This window comes from Athene noctua, chromosome Z (genome assembly GCF_965140245.1).
Source record: "Athene noctua chromosome Z, bAthNoc1.hap1.1, whole genome shotgun sequence".
Lineage (NCBI taxonomy): Eukaryota > Metazoa > Chordata > Aves > Strigiformes > Strigidae > Athene > Athene noctua.
The window spans coordinates 18,558,318-18,570,352 of NC_134077.1; positions in this window are offsets into that span (position 1 = coordinate 18,558,318).

Below are 12,035 nucleotides of genomic sequence, written 5' to 3' on the forward strand. Positions count from 1 at the left end.
ATGAGTGATAGTATTGTAACATTATAGACAATCACCTTAATCATTATTAAAATATTTCCTTATATATATATATATTATATGAACTATAATTCTCATTTAATTATCCCTGAAATTTTAGTTTGAACTCTGCAATTCCAAAAGAATTTGGGGGTCAAAATTTGCTATAATTTTGCAAAGCCTTTTCTTTGCTACTCTTATTTCTAGCAGTCCATAAAAACAGCAGGTAACATTATTTTGTTGACTTCTCGCTTTGATTTTTATTTCCAATCAAATGGTACTGGATTTTCTAAAAACACTTCTTGTATGGTCAGTTACTTTTCATTCCTGTCACATCATATATTAGCAGTTCCATGCAGTTCTTTCAGACTACAAAGCTTTGTCTACTTTGTATGTATTTTTCAAGTCCTACATTGTATATAATTTATTAATGACTCTGCTTTTTGTATGCACAGAATGTACCCTCAGTGAAGGTCATTCCTAAGGAAACCATATTTCAAAAACCGTGATAAGGGCAACGCCTCCTTCTTATCATTCAGGATTTTGTCCAAATGTATGAACTTGAGTATGAACTGAACTGGCATAAGCTGATAGGAATCTGCAAATAGAAGAGTTTGAATGGGTTTTGTCACCAAAACAAAATAACTGTATTCCTTCAAGTCAAGCAAATGACTGTATCAAAAGTAATTCAGAGAAGAATGAAACCCTGGGTGTTGAATCTGATCTCTTCACCATCATGGTATGTATAATGCTACCTCTAGCCTGGAATTTTTCTGCACTAACTACAACAATATGCTCTCATGCACTGCAGCAATAAAACACTAGGACAAGAGACAATTTCATATGAAAACTGCATTTTCCCTCCTATTCCCACTGGATAAAAAAGAAAATATATTGAATTATGGCATTTAGAAGTCAACTAGTAAAATCTTTACAAGAGGCCACTATTACTATAAACCACTCAGACCCTTTACAGATATACTAAGAACAATTTTGTGGCATTTATGTGAGTTATTGTTTGTTACTGAACCCTGCCTTTTGAATAGATCCCTTTTTAATAGCTGTTACAGTTACCAGGAAAATAGCATTTTCTCCTCATCTTGGTTTGCTCCTACTGGAGGTGGATGTGGTCTCAGTCTACATGAGGGAGCTGAGAAGAGGTGCAATATTGACACACACATTCTTTCTGATGTTGAGATAATGAGAGAGGGCAACCAACCTAGGAAGATGGACAGAATTCCTTAGGTCTCCCATTTCTGTATCAGCTCTTCATCAAAATTTCTCTAGGTAACCTGATTCAGTACTTGCATTATTTTCTCTATGATTTTGCAACCACTGGTCAGCCTTCTTAAAGAAGCACTTCTTTTGTAGCAGAACCAAAGCAGTAGAGACAAGGAATTATCATATACTCAAGTCTCTTTAGATATGATATTTTACCTAACAAACAGTGTCTATAGCAGACAATTTCCTCAAATGACCCCAAGCCACTTTATGTCTCTCAAGCGATTCCTTATTGTCCTGAAAAAGAGATTCTCCTTTTTCTTCTCTTCTGGGCTTTGGTACCTCTGGAATTGTTTTGCAGGTATCTGAAAAAAATATAAAACATCCAAATCCTACAGTTTAGATACTGTCTTTTAACAGTATTGCGTCATGTAATAGCTCATTTGATTAAAATGTTTCCTTCAGAAGTCTTCTGTAAATGCTTAGTTTAATAAAACTTCTAAGCCATTATGATCACAGAACAAATATCCTGCTGACCTGATTCATATTCTTGATTAATTATTACAGGTTTGCTATCTTTGAATCCAATTATAATGGAAAAACGGTGAGTCAAAATCTTGCCCTTATTGTGGAGTCTCAGTGACTAACAGGAGCCATACAAGTACATACTGAAGAAAGAGAACTACTCCAAAATATTAATCTGCCTCAAAGATATAACATGTACAGGTGATAGAAATGCTATCTCTAGATATTTTCTTTTTTCTTCATTGCTCAATATTTAACTTTCCAAGTCCTTTCGTTATTGGACTCTTTCATGAACCTGAAGTTTATGCTTTTTCTTGTCCTTTGCTGAGAAGAATAATATTGTGCCATCTTAATGAAAAGGTGTCTTAAGCAGTTTTCATGAGTAATGTTTTGGATAAAATTACACATTAGAAAATTTGTGGGGAATGCCAGGATATGGCATGAATAAAATAGATTTCAAATAAAAGTACAAGAAAAATATTTTATTTTTAAATCTATCAAGGTATTGGTGGTTCTTATGCATTATGAATGTCACTGAGATTTGTTTATTCAGTATTTCCCAAAAAGACAGTGACTCCAGCCATGCACAATCAAGCCCCAAGTGAATAAAACAGTGGGAAGAGTAATTAAATGTATATCACAGGGACCACACTTTATTAATCAGTAATATTTATGACTCTAAGTCAGTGCTGCAAATTTTTATTCAACCACTTGCCCTGTGCAGGTTTTTTTTTTTTTTTTTGACAAGGTTATAAAACACCACTAGGTTTTTTTATTAGTGTTAATCACAATGGTAAAGGGCAGTCAGGTATGGTAAATTTTAGTGACAGCTGTGTGAAGCTGGGCTAAGATGAGTAATATTCAAACATTATTTGTAAAATTATTTTCTCAATGATTTTTCTCTGCCTTTTAATGAATCTATTATTTGTGAATGCATTGTCCGGTTCCCCTAGAGAGATGGTCGGTTAATATTCCTCTTCCACACTTGTGCTATTTTTCTTCTCAAATAGATTGATTATTCAGTATTAATTTTCTGCTGTTACTTAGTGTGTTTTGCATTTCTTGTATGAAAATCAGAATCTGAATTCATCATATACTACAGAGAAAGGATGCGATACTTTGTCCACATGCTACTGGAGAAGCAGTTTCAGATGGCTTCAGCAAATGCTAGGAGATTCAGGGGCATCTGACACCAACCATGTCACAGCCTGTCAGGGAGACAGCTTAGTGCTTCTTGTTTTCCTTAAACAGCTGCATGGTTCCTTTTGTGTTCTGCAAAATACGGTGAAGAGCCTGTCTCTTTTTTGGATAAATAATTTATCCTTCACTTAATGATGCAAGTTAGTCTACAATGAACAGCTTCTAGGTCCCAGTCTGGCCCCTCTCAAAAGATACAACCTCACATCAACATAAACCTAGGATTAGTTAGCCTCCCTTGACTCTTCTCCTGGATGATTTGGGTATGATATGCAACTTTTGGGTGGTTAACGCGTAGTGAGAGATGAAGCTTGCCTCTGGAGGCTTATGGAAATCATAGAACCACAGTATTACCTGAAGGAACTGTGGTCCATGTATGGCTTGAGTATAGCTTACCCTAATATTTTTCTCACCTTCCCAAGCTGTAGCACTAGGCTGAGCATGTAGAGGCAGTCAGTTCTTAAAGGTGGTAGTGAAATCATTTAATTAAAGAGCTACAGGAATGTTTCTCAGGAAAACAAAATATGTAATGTGAATAATTTCTATAGTGTACAACAGCTTAATACAAGATTACATGGCTTGCCTGCATTTATATTTTTAATTTAGGGCAAATCCCTACTTTATTGCCAGATTAATTCCCCTTCCCCTTCTCTCTTTTATTTCAATGACACGGTGTTCTGCAGCATGGCCATTAGTGACACTGCAGTGTGCACTGTCTCTGGGGGCTGGAGGACTCCTGTGAGCACAGGCAAATCTCCCCAGTCTTGGGTGACAGCCAGCTGCACTGCCCATTGCGTGATTCATTCTGTCAGCATTGCTCATATGGTCATATAACATGGACAATATTCTGAGTTATACTCTGTATATGATGGTTTCTTTTAAATCGTATGAGCTGATCCTAGAGAGAAGATAGGCTAGACAGAAGAGTTCCAGCCAGCCCTTTGCTTTTCTACTGATGCTTTTCCTTTCCTTTCCACATGACTGTACCTCAGCCACTCATGATACAATTTATTAGCACTCTGGCAAATTGCTGGTGTGAATTAATATTGTCGAACTTACATTCTTGTACAGACATTGATGAAATTTACTGCAAAGTCTGTCTGGTCTATTCTAAAGGAGGGATCCATATTGAGAGTCATGTTAAAATCTGCTCTGCTTACATAGAACTTTAAAATAAAAAAATCTTCAATACAGTTTTATTACACTCATTAACTTACATGAAAACAGAAATGTACAGATAATTAAAAAATCCTCTAAGATAAAGAAGTGTGACTTTGACTTTTAAAGCTGCAAGAATTAAACCAGAAGGATATAAAGTAGCTCTGAACACAGCCTGACACTTCAGGTGCTGTAGTGATGGAGGTGAGACAAACAGTTCAACAATCAGAGAAATTGTAAACTTGGAGTAAAGAATCTCACCTTCACTCTTCAGTATCTTTTACTGTAGGTTTGCTGTATTTTGTAGCAGTTGTGAGAGGGTGAAAGTGAATCCAGTATAGAAGAATGATTTACTTCTGAATACAGTGCAGTAGATTATGGTCTTATTTAAAGCTTGTTGCTTGCCAACCACAATAAAGTGGCTGTTTAAAAATGAGATACTCACGGTTAATCTGCAATTGGATTTTTCACATCTGCTCCATGTCACAAAGTCACTCTACTCCTGGTTACACCTGAGTATCCCCACTGAAATCACTGTGACAGTCACATGTGTGTAACTGAGAGTGGAATTTGTCCCCCTGTGTTGAAGTTGGTCCTTTGAAAGCTGTTCCACCTCCTTTGGCTTAATCCTGCCCCATTAGGGGAATGTAATCCCACTCTTGTATAAGTGTAATGTGACTCGAGCTGCAGCCTGATAACTGGAGGGGGGAATGGAGAGGCAGTGTAGTTTAAATTCAAAGCCTCATTATATGTCCATTCTGTAGAAATTACATGACCAGTTGAGTCAGATAAAGAGTACGTTTTTATTTTTCTTTCAATATATCACTTTCATGATCTTGCAAATCCAACAGAGGTACTGAGCATCAATATGTGATACACATTTTCTTGCTGATATACTTTAAATATTTTTCTGATTTTAGAAAGTAAGTGTAATTTTAGGAAAAAGATAAGATCTTCGAAAGTGGAGCAAGAATACCAAAGAAAAGAAAAACTGAATCGTTCAAAAGTCATTAAAAGTGTGGAAGGGACCTCTGGAGATCATCTGGTTCAACCTTTTATTGAAAGCAGAGCTTTAGATTAGATTTTTCAGGGCTCTGTTAAGCAAGGTCTTCAGTATTTTGGGCAAGAGATCTTCCACCTCTTCTTTGGGCAGCCTACTCCAAAGTTTAATTGTTCTCACAGTGAGAAATATTTTTCTTATATCCAGAGATAATTTCTCCCAAAGCAGTTTGTTCCCATTGTCTTGTCACCGTGCTCCCTTGTAAAGAGAGTACCTCCATCTTCTCTATAAATATACTTATGGTATTGCTGGAGTGTGATTAAGTTCCCCCTGAACTTTCTCTCCTCTAGGTTGAACAAATTCAATTCCATCAACATCTTTTCATATGTCAAGTTCTCCAATTCCGTAACCATGTTGATGGTCCTCCACTGGACCCCTTCAATTTTTTTAAATGTCTCTCCTAAAGGTGGGAATGAAAACTGAAGACTTTTCCAAATGTGGCCTAATAAGTGCTGAGTGGAGTATAATCTTAGTCCTTGATCAGGCGGTGCTCTTGCTGATGCACCAGAGGATGCTGCTGGCCTTCAGTGCTGCCAAGCCCACAGTGGCTCCAAGGCTGCTTGCTGTCTCCCAGCTATTAGATGTACTAATTTCCTAGTCTTCTTTTGCAAAAATATGAATCATATAGGTTGTGTTGGCCATACCAGCCATGACATCAGATTTTAGTTCAGTTGAGATTTACACCTAATTAGCTGTTTGAATCCAGTGGAGAAAATTAATTCCTTTTGTTCAACCTTGCTTAAAATAACATTATTGAAAAAGATAGATAAAAAGATTGGTTAAATAACTTGTAAGAGATTTAATTTTCATGTGATTTAGATACTTTATTCATTTTAGTACCAAAGGATGACCAGAATTACAACAGGATGACTGAATATTAATTCAAACTGGCTGCTTCAGGCTACAAAAACATAATGAAAATGAAATGCATCATGATGGATGGATTTTTTTATGCATCTGCTTTTTTTGCAACTGAGCATTTAATCTCTGCATTTATTTTTGTATACAGATTGTTTACAAGCAAATATATGATAGAAAATTTAGGCAAAATACACTGGACTGGAAAATCTTTTTAAAGTGGCAGTGACCCCATAATTAGGGTTGAATACACCAATAAATAGGTATCAGTATAAAAGTATGAATATGCATAAGATTGCAACAAGATTTAAATATTCCCTCATGATAAGAGTGCATGATGGATAACAGGACCTGTGTGGTTCAGAGGCAGGAACTCAGATCTCATCCCACTTTCCTTCCACTTGCTTTTCCCAGTTGATCCCTTCATAAAGAACTGTTTTGTTGGTGAATTAGAGGTGATTGGGCACAATGCCTGTTATTTCATTTGTTTCTCTTCCATTTGCTACAGAAATTGCCCTTACCTGCTGTGGCCCACCAAGATATTTAGTCTCAGGGAAGAACTTTTGACCCCTTTTTCTCTTTTTTTCTTTTACTAAATCCTGTTGAATCTATTACTGAATGTGGCAAGACTGGAGAATAAGGGAACCTTGGTTATACTTTTGTCACATTTTTTTTCTTCCCGAATCCAAGGTGAATTAAAGAAAAAGAAACTGAGAAAAGTTAACTGACCAGTCATCCCTTTTAGAAAAATTATGCCAAGATTATTTGCTGGTTTCACTTTTGCACTGTAGAAGTTTTTTTTAAAGATTTAAATTTTATTACATTAAGTGATTATTTTCCTTCCCTCTTTTTTTTTTTTTTTAAATAGCATTTGCTTCATTGCACAAATCACCATAAAGAATTTGTGTAAAGATGAGGTTATGACAGGTTATCTTAGTAAAGAATCAATCTGTGGAAGAAAAGGAACTTCTTTATTTGAATACATTTGGAGGTATTTATTCATTTGTTTTCTTTGGCTCCTCTGTTGTGTTTGTTTGTTTGTTTTTGGTTTGGTTGGTTGGTTGGTTGGGTTTTTTTTTCCATAAAAAAGGACTCTCTGTCTATCTTCTCTTATCTCACTAATTTTTCTAAGGAGGAATTTATCTCTCTGGGAGATTTGTTCAAGATGTTACATTTAACCCTTGCACAAGGCCAAAGCCAGGTAGGTCTTGTGACATCTCTTTGCTTGAAATGGAATTTCACTCAAGGCTTCAGCAACTGTGTATGAAGGACAGTACCTTAATGGTGACGTAGACAGAGTCGGCAAAATAACTTGAGCCCTGGGCTGGAGAAGCCACTTTTAGTATTAGATTCACCCTGGCCCTCTTATATCACTGGAGCTCTTTCCAGTCTCTGAAGAATATGCTAACTTTATCTTGAAAACTGGCAAGTTTACATTACTGGATCATCAAAGGACTATCAGCCAAATTTTAATATTTTGTCAGTTTAAAATGCTGTCAGTTAGGACAATAAAATGCAGCACTTGAGTGAATGGAAGTTTTAGGAACATTAGGAAGTTTCACTAATCTTACAGTGATATCATGTCTTGCAAGATTCAAAGTTTTTTCTTAAGTCTCCAGCTGCTTTATACAATTTCCCTAAAGTATTTATCATTTAACCAGTCAATCAGCTGAGCAAATAGTCATAAAACCTTTCAGTTTCTAGTACTTACGGCTGTAGAAAAAAACAAAACAAACTAACACGTGATATGGAAATTGCTTAATGATTTAGAAACCAGAAGTTGAACACAAAGAAACTAACTGTATTCACTTAAAAAAAAAAAAAAAAAAAAAGAAGTTATTTTTAATGGTAAGCTCAAGACTTGAGACGCTTAGACTCATGTTTTCTGAAGGTTTGGAGTTGGACTAGGTTAAACATTAATTGTATCCTGGATTAAACTTCAGATAAATGCACTCCAGAAGTTGATATTTTGCGTATCTGAGTTCTTGAGTAATGTCAACTTATACAGAACACACTACTTGCTCTGTTGTGAGTAGGTTGTATCAGTGTTCTCTCCCATATACCTACCTCCCTTCCTCTTTGTTTTGTTCTTCACAAAACTCCTATTAGCAAATACTGTGTGTAGTTAAAAAAACCCAAATCTGAAAAGAAAATGTATTTATTTATTTATTTATTTTTCCAAGCGTAACAGAGCTAACAGAACCCCTTGCATGTTTCTTTGTGCAAGTAATGACATCATTAAAGGCTTCAGCTTTGGGAATCATATATTCCAGGGAAAATCCCAAGATCAGAAAACACAGAGGAAAAGGTAGCTGTATGTAACTTTAACAGTGCAGTGAGTTTATGAAGCATCGCAGGAGAGATGAAAATAAAGAACTCTGCTACTGGCTCTCAAAAAAGATTGACTTTTTTTTTTTTTTTTTTTAACAAGGCAAACAGCCTTCTCTTTTCTGATTGCTCTACTGTGTCAGCAGGCAGGAGACAGTGCTTAGAGCATTCATTGTCTCCTACTGTTCACATGTATGTTCTGAACAGTTGGAAACTCACTCATTTCCAATGCACACTTTATGGTAAAAAGAGGATTTTGCTCCATTTTTGTGTTCTCACTCCCATCATTTCCTTTCTTATGATTTGAAAAATGTCTAAGCAAATGTTGGCAAAGGGATATTAGTTTTTGTAGTGCAGACAAAAAAAGAGCAGTTTAGATGGAAATCATTGTAGCTCTTCAGCTCACTTTCTTCCTATTATGAAACATGGAGTTGGAAAAAAAATATTCAGTGATGATGGAACACAAAATAACCAAAGGAGATGAAGAGGCTGGTGCACAATATCAGCATGACTGATGCTTCAGCTCGCCAAATTAACAGCTATATTATGTATGAATTATCAGCACAGCAAGTGAAATGAACAGCCTATTACTGTCTCATGATGTCTGAATTTTAAAACAGGGGAAGGTTAGACTCATTTAGAAGAAACTGTCAGATTCTACACTGAATGGTTTTTCCTTGGTTATGGCAGAAATCCAGGGCTCTACAGCTGCCATGCTGCTTAGGGCAATACCCACATGGGGAAATAACTCCCGACTTTTTACAGTACAAAGGCACTATTTTGTTCCTCTTATATGGACATATTGCCCCTAGCCTGTGACTAGAGACATGTCTGTTTTGTGATAATAATCACAATCACAAATACAGGGATACTTGTATTTGGTTATGTGATGGATGTCACTCCAGTCATTTGACAGAAGAAAGATATGTAAACCACTGGGAGCAAAACCAACAGAAGGTGGACACCCAGAACATTTTGTGAAAGAAGGTGCCAACGGAAGAACCACAATCTGTATAAACTGGTTAGATTCTGTCCACAGGTCACAAGTTTACTACTTGATATTGTAATTTGAAATGTGGTTTTCTTTTTAAAACCAGTAAATTCAAATACGATTTATACCTCTCTACCAATTAATGAAGTGCATATAGCTACTGTTGGAACTTACAGCTTCTGTGATTAACAAAAATTCTTCTAAACCTGAAGCAATTTTCATCAAGGTGATCTCATTCAAACTAAATTAAGCAATTCTCAAACCAAGGTTCACAGTTCGATGTGTCCATGGTTTTAAACAAAACTAGAAGATTGAAGGGAGATAGAAATGTGCAACAAATGCCTGTTGATAATAATGATTCTAGTTATTAGAAGAGGTTGGTATGCTGTTTTGTCTTTTGGAGATAACTGTAGGTGTAGAGACTTAGGGGAAAGATCCCCCATATCCATCAGTCCTGTGACAGGATGGAAGTATGTTTTGGTCCATATTTTGTTAAACACTATGCCACCTTGCTTGTATGTAATAGACACATTAGGTTATAACAATCAAACTGGTTCTCAGTGAACTGGTCTTGATTACTCTAACAGAAAATAAAACTATAAAAAGCTATTGGTACTGAAAAACTCGGGAGCTCTCTCTAAACAAAGATACTTGTAACCACAGGAAAACACCTGCACAAGTAAGACTGGAAGAGCTCAGTGATCAGATCTTCTTGATCATAGAAAAAAAAAAAACCAAAGAAAAAAATCATAAGGAATTTGACCCATATCCCTCAGGGTTGCCTGCATAAGAAGGACCTGTGGTAGCATAGGACTGTGGTGACTGCAGACTCACACTCTCCTTTACTCTGTTAACAGCTTGTCATAGCGAAAGACTGTTCCTGAACTTTCCTGTTCCCCCAAACACTTGTACCTGTACAACTGTCTTTTCCATCTAGGCAGTCCTTTAAAGATAGGACAAACTCAGGTATTGAAGAGAGATTGATATGTAAAATTTTGGAGAGTCAAAATCTAGTCCTACAGTACTACAACACTATATATGCAAGCTCAAACTATCTCCCAAATGAAGTGTTAATGCAGATTTTCAGGCACAAAGTCTCTATATTTGTTAAGCTTTCTTCCAGGGAGCCCCACAGGCTTAAGCTCAGTACAGAAATGAAGAGGCTTACCAGGTACCTAGCACAAGGGAATCATTGGCAGTGAGTCACTAGTAAATTAAGAAGCATCCAGGAAACAGCAGGAAGTAACTGCAAAATATTAATATATAGATGACAAAAGAACTATCTGTCCTTAGTGTAAATAATCTAAAAGCTCCTACCTGTAGACTCTCTTAATGAAATGTCTGTGTTTGCAGCCTTTTATTTTTACACAGTCAGGATATGCGGCTGATAGGCCACTGTGAAAGGCTGTGTACATACTGCACCTATTACCTTCTGACTTCTGCCCATACTGGTGAGAACTGGCTGGGGAATAGTGTGATGAAGAGGAAGAAGCAGACCTTGTTTCATCACTTTGAATAGCCTACAGAGGCCATGCAAGAAATGTAAGTAATGAGAATTAGCTTACACACAAGAGACAAGTTAAAGGCTTAAAAACAGGACAAAAAAAGGAATAAATAATAATTTTGTATGAAAACCAAAGTACTTAGCACCATTATTGTATTTTTATGCGTTTACTAAGATTATTCCAGGGCAAGGCTGAATGAGGGCAAAGGTTTTGTCAGGCATATTTCCTTCCTGGAGCCTGGAGGATTCCACATTCAGCTCTCATCAAATTGATGAGTACCTTCTGATGAAACCTTGGTTCATCAAATCAAGGTTTCAAACTTGAAAAATAATAATGAAGAGCACGAGTGGTTCCATTTCTGTTCAATACAGTGTGTGAATACCTCTCTACATTTGTGGTTAGAGATGAGGTGAGCCCTGTGGTCTGGCAGCTCCCCACAAATCACTCCTCTTTTCCAGGGATTGCTTGGGATCCAGTCATCACTGTCTGAAAGTGCTGGAGTCTCACTGTCTTCTGCAGGACAATACTATGAAATACAATGTTTTCTGTAATTCTGGGTCAAGTCTGCCTAGGCCCTGTGAGAAGCTGGTGGGGAAGCCATTGCTGATATTCACATTGTGATCTTGGGAAGAGTGTCTCAGTCAGGTTTTAGTGCCGTCTCTCTAAGTGGGTCTCTGCTTTACTGTCCTCACCCTGATGCTGTGTAAAGCAGAGTCGTTACAAGTCTGAATTCAGAAAAAGAAGAACATAGTCTGGCTGTTAAGAAAATGGACAAAGATATGCAGTCCTTCATAGTAAAGGTCACTTATTTAGTTTCACAGAAGATAATTATGTTTTTACAATCCATTGACTGTACACAGAGAACTAAGAAAAAACAAAAAACAAACAAAGGGCTTTAGAACACCCAAGAGGCAACAATTAGTTTGATGGGGTAATTTGGTAATTCAGATTTTTGTCTTGTCTTGTTAAACTTCAGAGAAAGATGACCCTATACTTTACTAAAGACATGTTAGAATGCGGTCAGAGCCCTTGAATTTTAAAAACTGTTGGGTTTGTGGTAGCTCCTCGTGCTGCACTGTCACGGCTGCTAGCATTGATGATTCATTTACACAGACTTCAGAAGAAAAGGTTTGTATGCAAGGAAACAGACCTCTATGGATTTTATGTCTAGTGGAGTATGTGATTGCATTAAGAA